The following is a 21101-nucleotide window of genomic DNA, read 5'->3' on the forward strand; positions in this document are numbered from 1 at the left end:
ATCACTTATTATCACATATTATTACCTATCACCCCGATAGCATTGCCTTCAAGCGAGGCGCTGATGCAAGAACACGAGGCAACCACATCTTTCACGGGTGAATGATGTGGTTGTGTTGTGCTTGTTTTAATTGTTTTATTCCTTATTCATCCATGACTTAAACCAACACGCACTTCTCACAAACACGAGGCTCCGCCTGCGGTGCCATTCACCAACCCCACTGCAGAAGTAACGACCTTAGCGCGCCCACAGCGTGGAATAGGGAGTTTTCGTAGACGGCGTTTCTTCCTCCGCTAAGCCCTCCGCAACGAAGAAGCCGCTGCTGCGCCTGCGCGCCGATGGCCTTTGCTGCAGAGTTCCAGGTATCGGAGAGGGTTGCGGGTTGGCGAAAACCATCTACGAAAACTCCCTAATGAGACCTCCGCTACTCTACCGGGGCTATTTTGCGTAAGAGGGGAAGAAGTGTTGTGTGTGTGGGCGTGCGGCAACATCGACCAGTCAGCTGAAGTCAAGCCAAGACGAGCCCAGCTCGATATACGAAACTGTTCGCCATTCAGGGGACTCGCCCAGAACCTTGTGCCTCTTGCGTAACTCCTGTTTATTGCGTACGGCCAAGTCAGCCGCCTGAATAAAGGCTTTGGGTAATACATGACAAGTGGCACCTAACCATGTTCGGTTGCGAGCCAGTAAGGGAAGTCGACAGGTCGACTGGCAGCCGAACTCTGACGCACAGCTCGTCTCCTCACTGATTGGACAGCGCGAGCCGAACCACCTCCTCGAGTGTCTCCGTGCCACTTCCCGCGGGGGTAAAACATCACATGTTCAGACACACAGTGGCGCTCTGCTCTATGAAACGAGTGCGCTCCGTGAAGGGAAAGAGCGCAAAATAGAGCCACAGAAATGCAGAAAAAAGTGGACCCTCATTTTGTAGCGAGTGTTTGGACTATTTTGCTCTGGCGTCAGCGCTCTGCGTTTTCCTCATGTTCCGTCTCCATCGTCTCACTGTACAACCCGCTGTGAGAAAGTGGCATTTACACAGCAACCGCAGATGATAGCACTCACAAGTCAGACACCCACGTAGCGCTTACATTGCAGGCCGCTTCACGCCATCCAGTCTCCACATGTGTACACAGTTTCTCCTCACTAACACATCACATTGTGTGTAACCACTGCCTTGGCCATGCTACCACGGCAAAGGGGCGACTTTTTTTCTTTCAAGGAGTAACTGCAGTACTAGTTCTCGAATTTTCGGCGACGACGGTTTGTAGTGACGAAATGTTTTCCCTGAATTACGGAATGTCCGTTTTCTTTTTTCTCAGTGCCTCGTGTAGTTGCGGAAATATATCCTATCCTAAATTTTTGTTTCTGGGGTCTAAGGGGAAACCGAAACTATAGCCTCGAGCATGATGGCAACACTTGTGATCACCTGCATGGCCATCGTAAAACTTATAACAATAAAGCAAAAAAAAAAAAAAAAAAAGTACGACTGCCTTTGTTACTAGAGCAGTTCCGATCAGTGAGGTAAAATGCTACAACTGTTTTGCTGCTTTGCTTTGCAGATATTTAACATCTATAGCAGATTAAACACATTCGTAAAGTTTTCGGCCGAAAAGCAAGTTTGCCACAATGAACGCATAGTCGTTAATCGTACGCTCGCGCTGAGTAGGAACGGACTAAACTACGGCCACAAGTGAATGCCACCTTCGGCAACACGGCGCGGTTTAGCGAGCTGGGAGTCAAAAATCTTCGTGCACGATCGCTGAAGAGCGATTTCAAACTGAAGCCGCTAAAACATAACGTAACAGGGAGAAATCATCCGCTGGAACGACTTAAAACGCAACAGAAAAAACACGACGAAAGAAGTGGCAGTACACACAAGAAACATCATTGCAAACAAAGATAAAACCAAGGCACAAGGTTGCATGACAGACGTCCAACGCGCCGAATGCCCGCTGAGAAGCAGGTAGTAGCATTTTTAATATAAATTTTAGAGTGGATGGCGGTTTCCCTTTAGTCTAGTATTTTTGTGGGGCTCGCATTTAGACTCCGTAAATCAATAACAGTCATTTAATTTGGTTAGACTCTTGACCGGTGCCACCCTTTAAAGCGGTCCTGGAACAATACTTAATTACAATATTTGTCACTTTGCACAAGCTTAGTACACTAGTTGGTTCCCCGCAAAGTCACACGCAGGGATGGGCAGAATACTTCTAAATATGTATTAAAATACAAATACAAAATATGCTGAAAAAATTTGTATAATTACAAATCTAATTACAGATTTTAGAAAAGTTTTTTTTTTATACAGATACAAATACAAGAGTATTTCATCATCGTCAAATATTTCTACAAATGTATTTTGTTCACACAGTGAGACACTTTAGAGTTAATTCCGGGTAAAAAAAGACCGCGCTGAAACATAGAGTGAAGTTTATATATACCAAGGATCACGGGCTTAAAACAAAGTTGGAGCTCTATAAAAAATTTGTTCGACATAAGATAGGCAAGTACAGCATCAGAACCTATCAATATTTATCAGTACGAGTTTTCTTTTTGTAGTGCCGCTCATCGACTGACTTAGGAAATAGTAAGTACATATATAGGAAGGACACAAATTTATGTTAATGCAGACATTCATTAGGACATCGAATTCAAGGCAGTTTTTTTTACAAAAAAAACTATACTTGCACTATTTACAAGTCTTTCAGTCTGGCTATTCAAATCACCTATAGATCTTAAGAAAAATACGAGCTTATAACGACATCCGTGAAGTATATTTAAGAATCAATATGCCTGCTATGTTTTCTTTTAATAATGTCGGGGATCGATCATTTATATATTTTTTCTTTGTATATATTGTTACATCAATAATATTTGAAAATATTATTTGTATCCAATTTATTATCATGTGCGCTTGTATCGTGGAAAAAAAAGTTTTATTCGAGAATTTTGTGACCGTTGTTTTTGAACTGTTGACGTTACAAATGGATCGAAGTGCCTTTTTTTTTCCTCTGAAATCTTTTTTATTTTGTTGCACATAGGGTTGCTGCACCGGGCTGGCATAATCCATGACAGGTAGAATCAATCAACAAATTGTAGATATTAGAGAGTCTTAGTAGACCGTTTTCATTTTCCGCTCCGCTCTGGGGGTGCCAAACTGCGCATGCGCGGCCTGCTTCGCCGGAATGGAAAGCGGAGGTCCAAAAACGCGCTTTAGTAGAGCGTTTTTCTTCAGCGTAAGAGCGTTTTGAGCGGGTTCGAAAAATTTGCTTGCGTAGCCCCACAAGTGGACGTTTATAGTACTAGTAAGACAAAAAAACCTAAACGTTAACACCAAGAGAGTGAAAGGGAGCGTGTTTGTAAAGGTAGTAAAAACGAAGGCGACAATAATGAACACAAAATAGTAGGCACACACCTAAAAAAATATTAAGCTATAAAATATAAATATAATCGTTCCACGTTGTGTGCGAGTGAAGCCGAAGGTATAAGCATGAGCATGTTCCTCTAAACGGTACTGGCACTGCACGAGCGCGCGTGCTTATCAAGGACGCTGAAAGGCCAGCACTCGCTCTTGTAGCTTCTGCTCCACTCGAATTAAAACTGAAACAGAGTTACTTATTCGAAGTAGAAAAATAAAAGAAAAGGACAAGGTTTGCGCATTGCGAGTACATCCTTTTGCGTAGTACGAGTACTGTGTTGCTCAAGGCTAGCAAGGCATCTGCACGATGAATCCCCGCTGTTCTCAAGGAAGGAGACTTCTACTAAGGAGATGAAGCTGGCGAGACATCGAATCTATGATTCGTATCCCTCGTGCCATCAAGCGCCGAGCTTCCCTTCCGAACGCGGTTTGCTGGATATTTTCAACGTAGAAAAGAAACCCTTTAGGAAGCTATCCTGCTTAAAGAAGAACCTCGCTGCTCTGCATGCAGGCCTCCAAATACCAGCACCCGACAGATCGGCGCAGGGTGTTGCCAATCTGGCGAGACGCTTTGCATGGTTCTTCCTCGACTGGCCTATCCCAACCGTCTGTTCGTACTTGGATGAGCGTTCGGACGGAACTTGTCGGTGTTCTTCAGTTCTGTAAACCTCATCGTGGGTCTCATCAACGAGAGGTTCGGCCACCAGCTCGCTCACATGAACAAACATAGGTGCTTGACCCTGGCGAAACTAGAGCTGTGCTCACAGGTGAGACCCTGCATGGTTAGTGTAAATTTCGCGTTTCCATTGTTTCTAGCACAGCTGCTCCGTCTGGTGAAAAGTTACTTTTTTCTATACGCCAAATGTTTACATGGGCAGTGTCAGGACAAGTCACGACGAGCGCGCTCGTAATCTATGAGTATTAGTAGGCCAATTTTATGAGCCCTCTTTGCTCTACCTTACGCTCTGCGAGGAGCATCGTCCCCACCGCGCATGCGTGGCCCGCTCTGAGTTGGAGCGTATAGTTAGCGGAGTGAGCGTGCGCTCCGCTTCACAAGTTGTAGAGCGGGCTGCCCTCAGCGTCCTCAGCGTGATTGCTTAGATCTCAAGATGGCTGCACTTACTCAATACGCGTCGATGTTTTTGACCGTGACCTCAGCTTGAAAGAGGTCGAATCAAGAAGTAAAGCGTACGCCCCGCGCGTAAAAAATAAACCATTCGAATTGAGTTCTATGTAACACAACAGAGCATAATCAAACGAAGTGAACGAGTATCACTTTGCAACCAGCACGGCGTCGGTAAAGTCGTCGCGTTTTTGTGGACGTTCTATGGCTACGCAGTCAGATGTACGGGTGCGCGTGCTTGAACGCCGATTATATCTGTGCATGCGCCCTCCTGTCGAAAATGCCACTGAAAGCTGACCACGAGCATAGCGCTCGCAAGCTGCACCAAAGAAACCATTCCCCCCTCTCAGCTTTATTTATTCACACTCGCCCGCAACTTTTGAATTCTTTAACTTTCCTCAAGAAATGTTTGCATTGGATTTCCTTTGTAGATTTAGAAAATAATAGAAACTTGAATGCAGCCCTTTTAAAAGTGCAACCCATGGTGCCGCTAGTCTTCGAGGCCGCCTTATTTTGGCCAAGTGTCTAGGGAGCAAGAGAGCTATGTCATTGTTTGTCGCGGATGCGAGTCTAAATGTATTAGACACGAATGCTGCGTCAATACTGAATATGAAATTGGTTCTAGTCACAAGTCTCGCACTAAAAGCGATGCCCAAAATATGGCGGCCAAATATGTTACCCGGTGGTGTTTTGAAGAGAGTTACCAATAACGGTCGGAAGAATATTTCACGTCAATTTTTTGTCTGGTGAAAACCAGACGGGCATTAACAATGTAAAATTTAACAAGCACAACCCTGGACTTCTAAGCAATAGTGGTAAATTAGAACAGTTTTCAGAAGTTTCGTTTTGAATTCCGGCGTAGCGGGCCTCGCATGCACAGTTTGACGGCCTCAAACCTTAGCAGAATTAAGGAACAACTATATGTTTATATATATATATATTAATTTACGATACCCAGTTTTTTACAACCCTACAATGGAAATACGCTTTATCTTAGAGGAGTAACAAGTCCCATATCACATGTTTTGGTAGTGTTTAAATACTGCCGTGTTGTAAGAGTGTTTTTCTTTGTCTTTTTTATTAGGCCGTCAAGGACAAGGGAACACCCCTGAACAACTGTTGGAGTTTTGTTGACCGCACAGCATGCCCATATGCCGTCCATCAAAAAAATCAGAAGAAGACCACAAGAGGGTGCTCGTCGTGAAGCACCAGGCAGTGATGTGCGCAGACGGCATAATTTGACGCCTGGACGAAACCTACAAAGACCATGGCCATTTTTAAAGCGCAGCCCTTAGGGGCCCGTTTCCGGCTTGAGCGACGTCGGCGTCGGCGTCGCCGTCGGCGTCGCCGTCGGCAAAATTGCGCGGTGCATTACGGGTAAATTTCCCCGCTAAATCTAGCGGAAAAATTTCCCCGCTAGATTTAGCGGAAAAATTTATCCGCTAAATCTACCATAAAAATTTTCCCCGCTAGATTTAGCCGAAAAAATTCCCCGCTAAATCTAGCGGAAAAATTTCCCCGCTAAATCTAGCGGGAAAAATTCCCCGCTAAATGTAGCGGAAAAATTTCCCCGCTAAATCTAGCGGAAAAATCTAGCGGGAAAAATTCCCCGCTAAATCTAGCGGAAAAATTTCTCCGCTATATCTAGCTGAAAATATTCCCCGCTAAGTTTAGCGGAAAAATTTCCCCGCTAAATCTAGCGGAAAAATTTCCCCGCTAGATTTAGCGGAAAAAAATTCCCCGCTAAGTCTAGCCGAAAATTTTTCCCGTTAAACCTAGCGGAAAAATTTCCCCGCTAAATCTAGCGGAAACATTTCCCCGCTAAATCTAGCGGAAAAATTTCCCCGCTAAATCTAGCGGAAAAATTTTCCCCGCTAGATTTAGCGGAAAAAATTCCTCGCTAAATCTAGCGGAAAAATTTCCCGCTAAATCTAGCGGAAAAGTTTCTCCGCTAAATCTAGCGGAAAAATTTCGCCGCTAATTAAATTTAGCGGAAAAATTTATCCGCTAAATCTAGCGGGAAATATGCCCCGCTAAACCTAGCGGAAAAATTAACCTGCTAAATCTAGCGGAAAAATTTCCCCGCTAGATTTAGCGGAAAAAGTTCTCCGCTAAGCCTAGCGGAAAAATTTTCCCGTTAAACCTAGCGGAAAAATTTCCCCGCTAGATCTAGCGGAAAAATTTTTCTGGGGGGTCCTGTGACCCCCCAAGGTCACATTCCCCCCCCCCCCCCCCCCCCCCCCCCCCCCCCGCCCCGAGAACAGGTAACCCTCAGTACCCTTCCCTCCTCCTCAAGAGCTGCGCTCCAATTCGGTGTTACAGGGAGTTGTAAACGGCTTCCATTTTTTTGTTTGTTTAATATTAGAATGCATAAAATTATCACAGTAAATCATATTCAAGCTTTAGTACTAGCAAAATACCTGTCCAACTGGGCTGAAAGGCATGTAGAAATATTTTAATAAAAAACGTTTACTAGCGACTCCCATTTTACTTCTCAGATGTGCGTGTGAATATTGCATCTAACCAAATTACAGTGTTACTGTTGAATTCAGCATTGTAAAAGTAGCCTGTGTTGCGTGGCCTTCTATTGCAAGAAAAGACCGTAGCACAAATGAGGCAGAAACTAGGCAGGAGCTTAAGCTGAAAAATGCACTTTCATAAACACACAAACGAAATAAAAAGGAGTGTAGTCAAGCAAAATGGTTTCATGTCACCCCTCACCCCCCAAGGCAGATACATACACTGCGGTCCCCTGTGAATACGAACACGAAAAAAATCGCTTTTATTTGCAGTTTATTTCTTTGACAGCTATTGAAAAAGCTGAAAATTTGTCGCTCAGATTAGTGCCCCAAACAAGCGCTTTATTCCACACCAATAGGCAAATGTCAGCCCCTCGAATTTAAGGTGAAAAATGAAAACAGAATATTGAATGCTCCCGCTAACAGTAACGCGCAGTGTACATAAACACCAAGGCACCATATCACAAACCGAAGCATACGAAGAAGAAAAGACTCATTTCATTGGGAAAATAAAGTAGAGATATAAATTGAGCACTCGCTTTCGCTAATTTTCACTGTCTTGCTGCCTGAAGTAACCAAACAAAATATCTGTCCGTTTGCCGACTGCTTTAGTCTTTGGTCTTTAACCTTTAATTTTTGGCTCTGGAGAGCCGCGGCACCGCGGAGAGTAGCAGCCCGTATCACCGAGGCCCGCGGTGCCGCGTCTAGGGAACATGGTAATGTGATAAGTATATACGTGCAAGATGACGACGACATGGGTTGTTGGTATTGGGGAGGGTGGCAGTCCGATTCGCAGAAGTCCAGACTTCGTGGAGGCGGGTTGGGAGGGTGAGCAGCGAGCCATAAGGATCTTGCACGCCGTTCGATCAGTGCATGAAGGAGCACCAGGAACATAATGGCGCTATTGCTCACTGGGGTCCACTGGGGTCCACTGGGGTCAAAGCATCATGCTCCAAGGAGGTAGTCCAGCCAAAGTAGAAGCTGCCGCCTCCGAGGAACCGAGGCCCAGGGCTCAGATTGAGACACCGCCGTCGCCCGGTGTGTCATCCTCTCAACGTCGTCGTCGTCATCTCGCATAGAAAAATCGAGCCCGCTGAATTAGACAAGGCAGCACCTGTTCCCACCGTTCAGGGGCCGTGAAAGGATTGCGGCCAGCGATTTTTCGAAGCAGCCAGAGGTTCTTGACCACCGTGAAACGTTTTTTGGGGACGCCTTTTCAAACAAAGTCTGCGCAGCTTCTTAGTGCAGCGAGGTTCATAACGGTCAAGCGCGCTCCCAAGCATGATTTCAAATAGCCAGCACCCACCTTTCCAGAAAAGCGCCATCTACTGAACCTTTACTGAGAGTGGAACCTACTTCTTAAAATGGCGACGATAGCGGAGCTGACGCTACACGCTCAAATCCCAGAACGGGTCGCGCATGCGCGATGGCGACTCCGCTTTCCATAGAGCGGAGCGGGAAACCGAAGACGGTCTACTAAAACTCTGTATTGAAGCGAAGAAGAATAGCGAGACAAGTGGTGTAACTGCAGGCACTGATACGAGTCAGATTTTTTTACAAAAGACGCGCGCGATCGTCGTTCTCCTTTCTGGTCTCCAGGCTTGTCGTCTTCTTCGCTACATTTGCCCCACGCTTAGGGGGCTGCCATCCTGGCAGCAGTAGTTGTAGAGGGGGCGGTCGGGTCGCGCGGTACATACGGTTTCATTCGTGACACATGAACGGTCTCTTGATGGTGACGGCGGCGATCGGTGGGGAGGGGAACGGGTTCGGCGCGGTAGTTGACCGGCGAGGTAGCTGTCAGAACTTTGTATGGGCCATGATATCTTCGAAGAAGCTTTGAAGAAAGTCCAGGCTCCTTGATGGGCATCCAGATCCACACTAAATCCCCATCGTTGTAGGTGACAGAGCGGTGACGGGCGTCGTAACGACTCTTTTCGACATTCTGGTGGGGCTAGCTGACGACATTCTTCAGCTCGGCTGATTGCTTCATCAAAGGTTATGTGCTCCGTGATATCTGGCCGATAAGGTAACATAGTATCGAGCGTACATGATACTTCGCGGTTATACGTGAGCATGAAAGGTGAGAAGCCTGTCGTAGCTTGAGTAGCGGTGTTATAAGCGAAAGTCATGTGTGGGAGAATTCGATCCCAGTTATCTTGATCCTGAGAGACATACATCGAAAGCATGTCAGAAAGGGTACGATTAAGACGCTCCGTTAGTCCATTTGGTTGGGGATGATATGAAGACGTGCAAAGATGAATAACATTGCATTCTCTCAAGATGTCTTCGATGAGTTGTGATAAAAAAATTGTTCCTCGATCACTCAGTAGTTCTTGAGGCGAGCCGTGACGCAGTATAATATTGTTTAAGAGAAAGCTTGCAACTTCATGAGAACCTGCGGTGGGCAGGGCGGCAGTCTCAGCGTATCGCGTCAGATGGTCAATTGCGACGACCACCCAACGGTTTCCCTCAGATGATTTTGGTAGAGGGCCATACAGATCGATTCCGACTCTTTCGAATGGCTTGTCGGGACAAGGTATGGGTTGGAGCAAACCCGGCGGACTCTGAGGTGGTTCTTTTCGTTGTTGGCACAATAAGCAGGAGCTGACATATTTTTGCACAAAGCGACACATGCCGGGCCAGTAATATCGGCCACGTAAACGATTATATGTCTTCAAGACCCCGAGATGTTCCGACGTTGGGTCGTTATGGAGGCACTGTAGCAGCTCGGAGCGAAGCTGTCGTGTCACTACTAACAACCATCGCTGACCGTCTGCTGAATAGTTACGATGAAACAAGAGGCCATCTCGGACAGAAAAATGCCGCGCTCGTTTGCAGAACTTGCGGTTGTCGGAGATAGCAAGGCCTGTAATATGTTGCACCAGGGTCTGGGTGTAGGGGTCTTGGAGCTGGTTTTGTGCCACAGCATCCAGAGAGAGAGCAGCGAGTGTAATCGGATCTTCGTCCCCATCAGGAGCAATCGTTGGCAAAGGGCAACGTGAGAGGCCGTCAGCATCTTGATGCTTGCGTCCGGACCTATAAGTGACGGAGAAGTCGTACTCATGGCGGCGAAGAGCCCAACGTCCAAAACGCCCCGAGACGTCTTTCAACGACGTTAACCAACAGAGAGCGTGGTGATCTGTGATGACACTAAAATGGCGTCCGTAGAGGTATGGTCGAAACTTAGAAATAGCCCAGATAATAGCTAAGCATTCTTTTTCGGTTGTAGAGTCATTACGTTCACACTTCGACAAGGTGCGACTGGCGTATGCCACAACTCTCCCGGGTAGGGGTGGTTCGCGTTGTATTAGGACTGCGCCGAGTCCATACCCGCTGGCGTCTGTATGGATCTCTGTAGGAAGTGAGGGGTCAAAATGGCATAAAATCGGATCGCCCGTCAGGAGAGCAGTTAGCTGATTGAAGGCAGACTGGCATTCTGGAGACCAATGAAAAGGCTTGGTTGTATCATGTAAGGCGTGTAAGGGGGCGGTGATCGTTGCGAATCCTTGGACAAATCGGCGAAAATAGGAGCAAAGACCCAAAGCTGCGAAGTTGTTTAGCTGTAGTTGGGATGGGAAATTCTGCGACTGCTCTAATTTTGTCAGGATCGGGTCGGACACCTTCCTTCGATACTACATGTCCGAGAACTCGAATTTCTTTTGTCGCAAAATGGCACTTCTTGGTGTTCAGTTTCAAATTTGCGTTTGCAATACACGATAGAACAGTGGCCACACGTTCGAGGTGTTTTTCAAACGTCGGTGCAAAAATGACAATGTCGTCTAGATAGCAAAGGCAGATTTGCCACTTCAGACCTCTGAGAACAGTATCCATCAGCCTTTCAAACGTGGCCGTAGCATTACAAAGTCCAAATGGCATCACGTTAAATTCATAGAGACTGTCTGGTGTGATAAAGGCCGCTTTAGGTTTATCGGTTTCTTTCATTGGGACTTGCCAATATCCGGATTGTAAATCCAGGGAGGTTAAAAATTCAACGCCCTGAAGGCAGTCGAGGGCATCGTCAATGCGTGGCAATGGGTATACATCTTTGGTGGTTATCTTGTTGAGTCGTCGGTAATCTACACAAAAGTGAATGCCGCCGTCTTTTTTCTTTACTAGGACAACAGGAGAGGACCAAGGACTTGAAGACTCTCTGATTACTCCTCGTTGTAGCATCTCTGCGACTTGTTGTTCTATGAGTTGCCTTTCTTTCATTGAAATCCTGTAGGGTCGTTGACGAATAGGAGCTTGGCCTTGCGTGTCGATGGAATGTTGACCGGTTTAAGCGGCGCCCAAAGGTGTTTCATGCAAGTCGAAAACGTCTTTGTACAAGTCTAGGAGAGTTATAATTTTTTGCCTTTGAAGATCTGTAAGATTCGTATCGATGGTAGAGGAAAGCCGCCCGGATTGATCATTTTCTTTCGTGTAGTCTGTTGAGAGTGCGTTGGTCTGAATATTGAACGGGTCGTCGAGGGAAACTGTATTAATGTCAGTCGCTAATGTGACGGTGACCAGAACGGTCTGCTCCGGGATCAGTACAGCCTCTGACGTAACGTTAATTACGAAGATGAACGTTGGCAAGAGACCAATGTTGGTGAGGCCATGGGGAACCAGCAGACCTTTTTTTGTCAATAAGTTAACTGTGGGCGCGATGGAATAGTTTCCTGGTGGCAGTGAAGAGCACGTAGTGGGAACTAATGATGAACTATGAGGCGTAATTATAATTTCTTGTAATGAGCGGAGTTGGTTGTCTTGTAGAGTGGCGTCTTCCACGGGTCAAGGCAGTTCGTGAAGAGAAAGCTGTGCGCTCCCGCAAAAAATAATTGCATCAGTAGTAGGAAGAAAATCCCAGCCGAGAATTATGTCATGCGTGCATGATGAGGGTACGACAAACTGAACTAAGTACAACGCACCTTGTAAAAAAATACGAGCGGTTCAAACCCCAACGGGTTTGAGTAGGTGGGATCCTGCAGTTCTGAGGTTACCTTGATACGGTGTGACGACTTTCTTGAGACGACGACAAATATCCAAATGCATGACTGAAATCACAGCACCCGTATCAACTAAAGCTTGAACATTCTGACCTTGAATTTGAACTATGACGATATTCGAAGGGGATGTATGAGGACTTGAGCGGTGTGACGATGTCGCAGCTGGTGCGTCAGAAGCTGCGGTTACAAGTTGCCCCCTTGTGCTCGAGGAGTGGGCTCTGCTCGTAGCATAGGCGATGTCGATCGCGGGCGCTGTGGTGAAGGCGACTGTCGACGTGGTAGGCTTGCCGAACTCCCAGGGAACCTTGACGCTGGGGATGACGATCGGCCGTACTGAGAAGCCTCGTAGTGAAGGGCAGAGTTCCCAGCAGCAGTTTGTCTGAAGCTTGCAGTCGACTCGTCAGCTTGGCGACGACGGCACACGCGGAAAACATGACCTGGTATTCCACAATAATAGCATAGAGGGCGGCTGTTGATCAGTTGGTGAGCAGACTGCATGCGTGGCTGGGAGTAGCCAAACGGTTGAACAAATGGCATGCCGCCCGCAGGGTAGTGGGGGGTAAATGTTGGTGCAGCTATTTCTGCATAGGTTGGCCGCGTGGTTTGCAGCGGCAACGGAACCTGCGACGGAATAGAAGAAGTCAGCTCGGTTTGGACGAGTGACCGCAGTGCAGACTCTGTTGATGTAGGTGATGTTAGTGTCGGGGGGAGAGCTCGAGACACCTCCTCCCGAACAATTTGCTGAATCAATTCGCGCTAACTGGTGCTATTGATGTCTGGGCATACAAGTGGGGCGGATATGCTGCTCACCTCAGGGAGACGTTGGACTGTGGCAGCAACATTCAAGCGCTGGGTTTTGAGTTCGCGGAAGTGCTGGCATATTTCTACAATCTTCTTCACGGTTGTCGGATTATGCACGAGTAAGACTTGAAAAACGTCCTCGAGACGTTTTTCAAGAGATGACGCACCTTTTCGTGTTCCGGCATGTTTATGTCTACCCGACGGCAAAGATCCAGCACGTCCTCAATATAGGATGTAAATGATTCAGTTGGCTGTTGAGCGCGCGAAGCAAGTTTTCGGTCTGCTGTAATCTGTCGCATCGCAGGTCTTCCAAACACTTCCCTAAGGCGGTTGGCCAACATTTGCCAGCTTTGAAAGTCTTGTTCATGGTTATGGAACCAGAGTTTTGCGACGTCGGACAGGTAGAAAATGGCGGTAGTCAATTTAGTGGCATCGTTCCAGTGATTGTAACGACTGGCGCGATCGTAATCGTCAATCCAGTCGTCGACGTCAGCGTCACCAATGCCGGAGAAAATATGAGGCTCACGTTGGCGAGTGGTGAGTACCGACTGGGATCAAATGTCTGCTTGGGTTGCCGTTGAGGTCTTTGCGGAACTCGTACTGGCAGTAGGGTGTGTCATCGCTGCTTTCAATGTGAGAATACGGCTTCTCAGCTCCAGACTTGATGCCGCGGTGATGGAGAAAGGCCCGCACCTCCACTAAGTGAAGCGAAGAAGAATAGCGAGACAAGTGATGTAACTGCAGGCACTGATACGAGTCAGATTTTTTTACAAAAGACGCGCGCGATCGTCGTTCTTCTTTCTGGTCTCCAGGCTTGTCGTCTTCTTCGCTACAATATTTTTACTTGAAACCCCCAATTGAAGCAATATGGCCTTTTCAAAAATGTGGTTAATATGGCATCCAAACTCAGCCAATCAAAAGGCTACTAGATTTACCCACCGTTTACATCTTGCTTTACTTTTCGTTTTTGTTTTCTTCTTCTATGTTTAATATGAGCAAAGCGAAGCAAGATTCTCTTGCTCTTTGCTTGGGGAAGAGTGCATAATATCGCATTTGATTGCGAATGAAGTGTTAAAAATGGTATTTGGCCAGTGTTTGAAATACAAAATTTTTGAAATACCATATTATCGGTGTTTAAATACAATTGAGAAATACATTCCTAATTTGATATTAAATAAAAATAAAAATATTCGAAATATTTTAAATACGTATTTTAACTACGTATTGTAAATACTGCCCTGTTTGCACTTAACACCGCTGACGAAGAAGCTCCGTTATCGCGGTGTAACCTCAAGGATAAAAATTGACATTTTCTTTCAATCTCTGCCACGCCTAAATTCATGAGGTTGTCATCAGGTTTTGCGAGTCGTTGTGCTGGCAGATTTGGAAAGAAGGTAGTCCTGGCATAGTCACGTGGATTGCCAGTGGTGAGGAGAATCAAATGCCACTCATAGACAGACATGTACGTAATGCATTACTAGTAATGAGTTATTTCTACCTTGCCTTTTTTGGGGTAGCCATTAACGTATTTAGTTACTTCTGTAAAAACGAAACGAGTAACGTGCTTATTTACTTTTAAGGCTAGCTTACGAGTACCGATATTCCATTACTCCTGAAGAGTAACCTGTACAACACCCTTTAAAGAGCCTCGTTATAATTCTAACCTGAGTATGCGCCTAGTGCGACAAAGGCAGACGGGAAACCCTGAAAACAACTGAAGAGTATGACAATATAGCAACGTTTATCGCTGAACACGTAAGTCGAAATCTACAGCGTGGAATGTCCTTTATCCAGCGAACCGAATAAGGTGGTTTGGTTGAACCTTTTGAAGATCGAGTACAGACCGAATGTAAACCCGGAGGTTACCAACACGAGGAAGCACATAATCTACTGTCGACTTCAAACATCAGAAGCAGAGAAAACATAAGAGAGAAGGCAATCCCAGATTCCCCAGCTCTTCCGGAAGTACAACATTGCCGTTCCTTCGAGCGCCTGTGGAGAACGAGTTTTCAGCGTCGCCCGAGATGTATTCTAAAGGAAGCGGGGAAAGGCAAGTGATGCAAACTTCGAGAGGCAGCTACTGTTTAAGAGCAACGACTACTGAAAAGAAAACAATACACCATGAAACAAGAGCAGGTGCGTATCTGGTCGTCAAAGTAACGAGAAAAGCAACTCGTTACGGTTGAGATAAAGGAACGTGGTACTTTTGAGAATCGGTAACGAGTTACGTACTTAGTTATTTTTTGAGCGAGTTACGACTAAGAGTATTTAGCTACTTATTCGGGTAACGTGTACATGTCTGCTCATAGATTGGAACGAGTACGGTGTGATCGATCGACTTTGGCTTGGGACAATCAATGCTTCTAAAAGCATACGTGTTGCAGTTCGTGTTCAGTTTCTTCGTTGGCGGGAATGCGCAGAACACTAGCAATATTTGAGAATCAGGGCGTTTACTCTGCTTTGCCAACCTTAGTACCAGGTTTTAATGAACATTGGCGGCACATAGTCGACACCCCGTCATGCGGTTGCCTATCCCGCAGGTGGCGAGTTAAGCGCGCGATGAAAGCTGCTTGGTTTTCTCTACTTTATAGGTGGTATATACTGAACGCCACATCTGAGTGTACCATTCAACGGGCGCGCTCGGAACGAGCTCACACTTATAGACGCTTTACACACGCGCCAAATTACAGCAGACATTGTTGATCTTCTCTTGTCTTACCGAGATGCCGAGCAACTGAAACGGTAGTTGACGATCTCCTACAAAGGCCGATGCTTTAGAAAAGGACACAGTTGAATATAGTGTGGCAATAACCTAGCCTGCTATGGTAAAGATGAAGTGAAATAAACGAAATAAGAGGAAACAAAAACTGAAGGTCAGTTATGGGGAATGCCTTTAAAGGCACTGTGTAAGCTCGTCGTCATCACGAGCTGAGCATTTAAGTGGCCTGTAAGTTCGTCTGCTCTTTGCGCACCTCAGGCATTTGTTTACGCCACAAATGCGCCCACGCGTTTTTGTTTTCCCCGACCTCAACCATTGACGGCGCTCGCTTAGCTGCCTCATCAACGCGCATTCCCGACTCGTTTTCTTTGTTGCTTTTTGATTGGAACGCTCTTCCGTGCGTTCCGATGATCGTAATACGTATTTTGGAAAGCTTGCTGCCAGTATTCTGCGACTCCCATTGCGTGGAAAAAGAAAGTAACGCGAGTTACGAGTTTCGTAGGCTACAAACGTCAAGGATCAATTGAACGCAGTATTTATTGAGAGTACCAAAATATCTGTTACTAGGAACTGCGAATGCTTTTTGATTTTTTTCGAGTAAAAATTCCACGGACGGCCGTGGTGTAATTTACACCGGCGCATGGTGGAATCGGTAATCGAACCGAAATTTCACACGCATATGTCTTAACCGGAACCGAAGAGCCTAATAGGAACAAAATGCAAAGCGATCGAGCTCAAATACAAACCGAACCTGAAGAATGGCAGGTTTGACAAGGCGTGAAAGTTTCAGGTTAGTGCGCTCGTTGGGGTTTTGGGGATAATGCAAGAAAGACCTCGATGAAGCAACAGTTCGCGGCCTTGCATTTGCCACTATATAAAACGTGACGACAAAAGCGTGTTACTCACGGTAAATATTCGGGCGAATATGAATCTGCTTTGAGATTTCTTCGATGTTTGGAAAGTCTGTAAACACAAAAAAAATTTAAAGTGAAATAAAATTTATAGTCGAGGGCAAGTATAGGATCTATATTTATTTTAGGCTTATATCCTGAAGCAGCCTACGCCACGAGCTAATATAACCAACCAAGCAGCGTCAAAAAGCTCGAATGAATGGGTCTCTTCTGTTCAGGATTGGTTCAGCGATGGTCGACCACCTACAGACACATGACGAACGCCATAATGGTGTCCTTTTGACGCTGTCTGATTGGCTGCAGCAGATTGTATACCGTCGGCTGCGTCTGAACTAAACGAAACTAAACAAATTATTTAAAAAAAGTTAGCGGTCAATTTTAGAGTATTTTTAACACGAGAATCTGAATGTCACGTTTGTTTCCCCCAAAGATTTGTCTCAACACGAGAAAGCACGAAGAACCTCCGATCAATCATTCGTCCATTCAGGATGTTTTGGCTGCCAAGCGCGTGATGCTCGTGTGGCTAGCGTGAGCAATTGCACGCTTGCCATGCATACTCTTTTTATGGCAAACGCAACCAGGCGGTGCTCCAGTCTTGGACGTCCCAGAGAACCTACGGTTTATAAAAAGAATAAACGAAGCCCACTTTAACACCGCTGCTTGAAATCTCGATTGTACGTTTACCCATCAATTATCAAAATAAATGACAAAAAAAAAAAAAAATCCGAAGAAGTACAAGATCTGTTACTTGAAAAAAAAAATGTATATATATTATTGTACATCGATTTGTTTCTTTTAAGACATTAAATCTTACAGCCTTAGGCCCTAGTTATATCTCCAACTTTGTTGTCCGTGTAGCATTTCTGCCTTCTAGCATCGGTGACATAAGCGAGCTCGACAGGCTTGCAAAGACGGAGCTACCGCAATTCGCTTGGGACGCAAGCGGCAGTTTATATTTGTAAACAGCAGAAGGATCTTTAGACCTTTCCAAAAAGGAATCCTGGCCGCTTCCATTTTGTCGAAATCGTTTTTATTTTTTACAAACGCTATCGGCCGAATCTAAGCAACAAGCTTGTGCAGATCGTGGTGATATGCACTGCGAGCGCTTGGCGTGAATGCATACTCACGAGCGTTTTAAAGAGTGTGAGGCAGGTGCGGAGACATGGCGACCCTCTGTTATAAACCTGAATCACATGGTGCGATTGTGCTTGCGATTTCTCAGCTACGGCGTTCATCACCGCAGCCTCCGCCTCGCCTTTTTATTTATCGTTTAGCACACAAACGACGACGTAACTTCCAAGTCGCGAGGAAAATTGCAAATTTTGACCGGCCGTTCTTGTTTTCTGGGCCTATTGCATGTGGAACACGACGAGCGACCTTACTAAGAAACAGTTGTTGAAAGTCTCGTATGAGGTCCCTTCACGCTGTGCGACAACGTTTACAAAAAAAAAAAAAAAGAACGCACATGACGAATCACGTTTTGCAGGAAGTAAGTTGCACATTCCAGTCCATTATGCTGCAATGCCCTTTAGTTTTAGCCTAGCGTATGTACCGTCAGGAGAATCGGAGCCGCATATAATGTGGTACTTCTAACCACCACGAAGCGCCCCTTTGAGCTATTCGGGCAGAAAGTGAGAGAGAGGGGGAAACGAGACCACGGTTGGGACGCCCAAAGCCGAGCTCTGACTGAAACGATTAATTGGCAGAGGAGAGGCTGGCTGCCTTTGTCTCCACGGCAATCTTCAAGCGCGTTAGAACGCCGAAAGCCGGAGTCCGGCGCTCGCGTTCCAAGGTGTTCGAAGAGTGTAGTGAAGACAAACTCTTTACCTCTGTCCACGAATTATTCTTAGCAGAGTTGGGCGTTGTGGCATCCTCGCGCGTTCTCGTTTCCTTCTCTTTCTCAGTAACGCCCGCATTGGCGACGAGATGTTCCAGTGCCGCCGCCCGAATGGTTCATATCTGTGACGTCACGACCTGGGTCATCAGATGGAAACGACAAGTTTGATGGTGTCTTTAAGAAGAAAGCTTGAAGCCTGGAGTGGTCGCGTCTCAAAGCCCACGTGGTCAAAGCTAACGGTGTGACATTTTTCTCATATCCGCCGATTAAAGCAGAATTAATCCCACCATGGACGCCGTAACGAGCCTTGAGCTCACCGGAAAGCCGACAGCGGCGACGCTTTTAGTCGCGCGGACAAATATCACAGATTCAAAAACCAGGGTGTAATCACCGCCCTACATGTTTGGATCTAGATGAGCATCGTACCGGCATACGGTCGTGTATCACTACTGCGTGGTCCCATCAAATACTCCAGTCTAGCGGTTGTACTGCACTGGCTAAATTCATCACCTAAGATACATGTCATTGTTCAGGCTGACTGACTTCGGGCATTATGAACATACAAAAAATACACGTACTTATAACCGATCTCACGAGCCAGTTTTGCTGCGCCGCCGCTGCCGCAATGCGCAAACGTAACTTCTGACTGCATGTCTACCTGCATGTCCGGGAACCAAGCTGAGAGTTTGCCCGAGCGGAGCCCGAGACGGCAGGAGTCGCCTTATGAAATTTGCCTGTTTCCCGTGATCTAGTTATGGCGGCTTGACGCATGCGCCGAACGCTTAGTGAGGTCAGTCTATATGTCTTCTAGTTTTATATGGACTGATCGCAAAGGCTACACAGCGCCACGGCGGCTTAAACACTCGTGGAGCTGGAGCACGAGTCAAATATACTCGCTCGCGCTTGCAAGCCTTTGCGGTTAGTCCATGTTAATGTGGGACGAAGTTAGCCTAGGGCTCCTCTACCGTTCCACCGGCTCAAGCACCTTTTCTATTCTAAAAACGTTAGCTCGCGAAAGATTCCATCATGTAGATTGATAAAGATAATTAGATTCCTTACGTATAACATAACAGTTATGGTTATCTTGTCCACGGAGATAAAAATGCCGTTAATAACCATCCGAATGCTGGAATAGACGGCACCATCTGGAAACATGCAACATAACGGAATAAAACAATCAAATGTGTCAACTTCGCAGAAATCGCTTCGAGGCGTGTACCACACTCACTTAAGTGAACTCTTCGTTCTTCAGACGAGATATCAGATCCTTTCTCTGAAAAACAGCGACATAACCAAATATTTTGTGACATAATGGACATTTTAGCCTGCATAAATACTGCAGTGTTTGCTGTTCCGCGTATAACACTATTCGCAAGAAAAAAAAAAGAAAACTGTACCAGTTAGTCGCGGCTATAAAATTCAAGAGGCTCACAGCAACAGAGTTCGGTGGTTACAGGGGTTCAAGGAAAGAAATAAAGCAAATTATATAAATGTGAAGGCATGGCGGGCTCACATTGGTTTCAAAATGTTCACTTTACACAGATATAAAAAAAGACACACGAATTTTAGAATTTGAATGTCACGCTGAGTGTTCAACCCCAGTTAAGAGAGTCGCTAGAAATGTTTTGACATGTTTTAAACAGAAGAGCACAGACATAATGCAAAAATGGCGCCATCAAGCCTCATTCTTTCTCTGTAAAACTGACCCTCCATCGGCTCCCGAAGGAGCATCAACATTACAGTTACTCTAGCTACCAAAATTCAGCCTATTCTTCTCTGCGGACTCAGGTAAATTAGAACACGTAGCTTCATCGCGGCTTTGACCATGGAGGTCGAGGGAAAGGATTTTCAAGGGATGATGCTTCACGATTTCTAAAGGACTTTAATTAGTCAGAATCACCGAAATTATTGTCACATGCTTTTGTGTACATTACACTGTCACGTATTAAGGTGTTTTTTTTTTTTTGGTTGATGTGCATTTAAAGGGGCCGTGCAACGATATCCACTATGAATGTTTTTCACGTGAGCTTACTGGCAGCAACGGTACCCAGGTATATCTACACACAACGCCACTGTCTAAGTTTTTACAGCGAAGCTGTTTATGGCTAGGGTTCCGTCGATTTTTCGTGTGTGTCAACAAAAGCCCGCGTCCCCAATTTGATGCAACATCGCTTCATTCTGTGCAAAAGGTGATACGTCTCATCACTTGGATATGCGTTTTCAGTAGATTAGTTATCAATACGCACCATTTTCAATATCACTAGTCCCTCAGGTAGATAATAATGGTTTCTCAAAGGTTTGCCGCCGTCCGACCCGCGTCGGCCATATCTACGCTCGCAGCGCCGTCTCTTTGTCGTTGTTCAAAACCGCTCGAGTGCCTAGTTTTTTTTCCTTCGGCTCTCTTGGGGTGGCGGTCCTATCGCGCGTGTCTACTTTCCTCAGAGTGGCGGTCCCTTCGCGCCGGTCTAGTTTCCTCGGGCTCCTCGGGGCGGGTCAGTGTCGTGTGTTAAACAGCTTCGCTGGTCACCCACCTTTACAGAGTGAAATGTGGGGATCACATTGCCGGCGTGGTCAACAGTGCGATTTCTAGGATTTCGTCATTAAGCTTTGCGATATTTAGATGAGGCTCGTACGGTGGACACGAGCACTGCGTGAGCATTCGAGTTTGGCTCGGGATAGTGGCTCGTGCAAAATCGCGGCGATGAAAGGTATATAGCCGAACCTTGTCTGGTAACATTTTGTCTTTCGAAAACAATTAAGGTATATTCTTAGGAATATTACCCGC

Source organism: Ixodes scapularis, unplaced genomic scaffold (assembly GCF_016920785.2).
Source record: "Ixodes scapularis isolate PalLabHiFi unplaced genomic scaffold, ASM1692078v2 PGA_scaffold7__128_contigs__length_106722199, whole genome shotgun sequence".
In the NCBI taxonomy this organism is placed as follows: Eukaryota; Metazoa; Arthropoda; class Arachnida; order Ixodida; family Ixodidae; genus Ixodes; species Ixodes scapularis.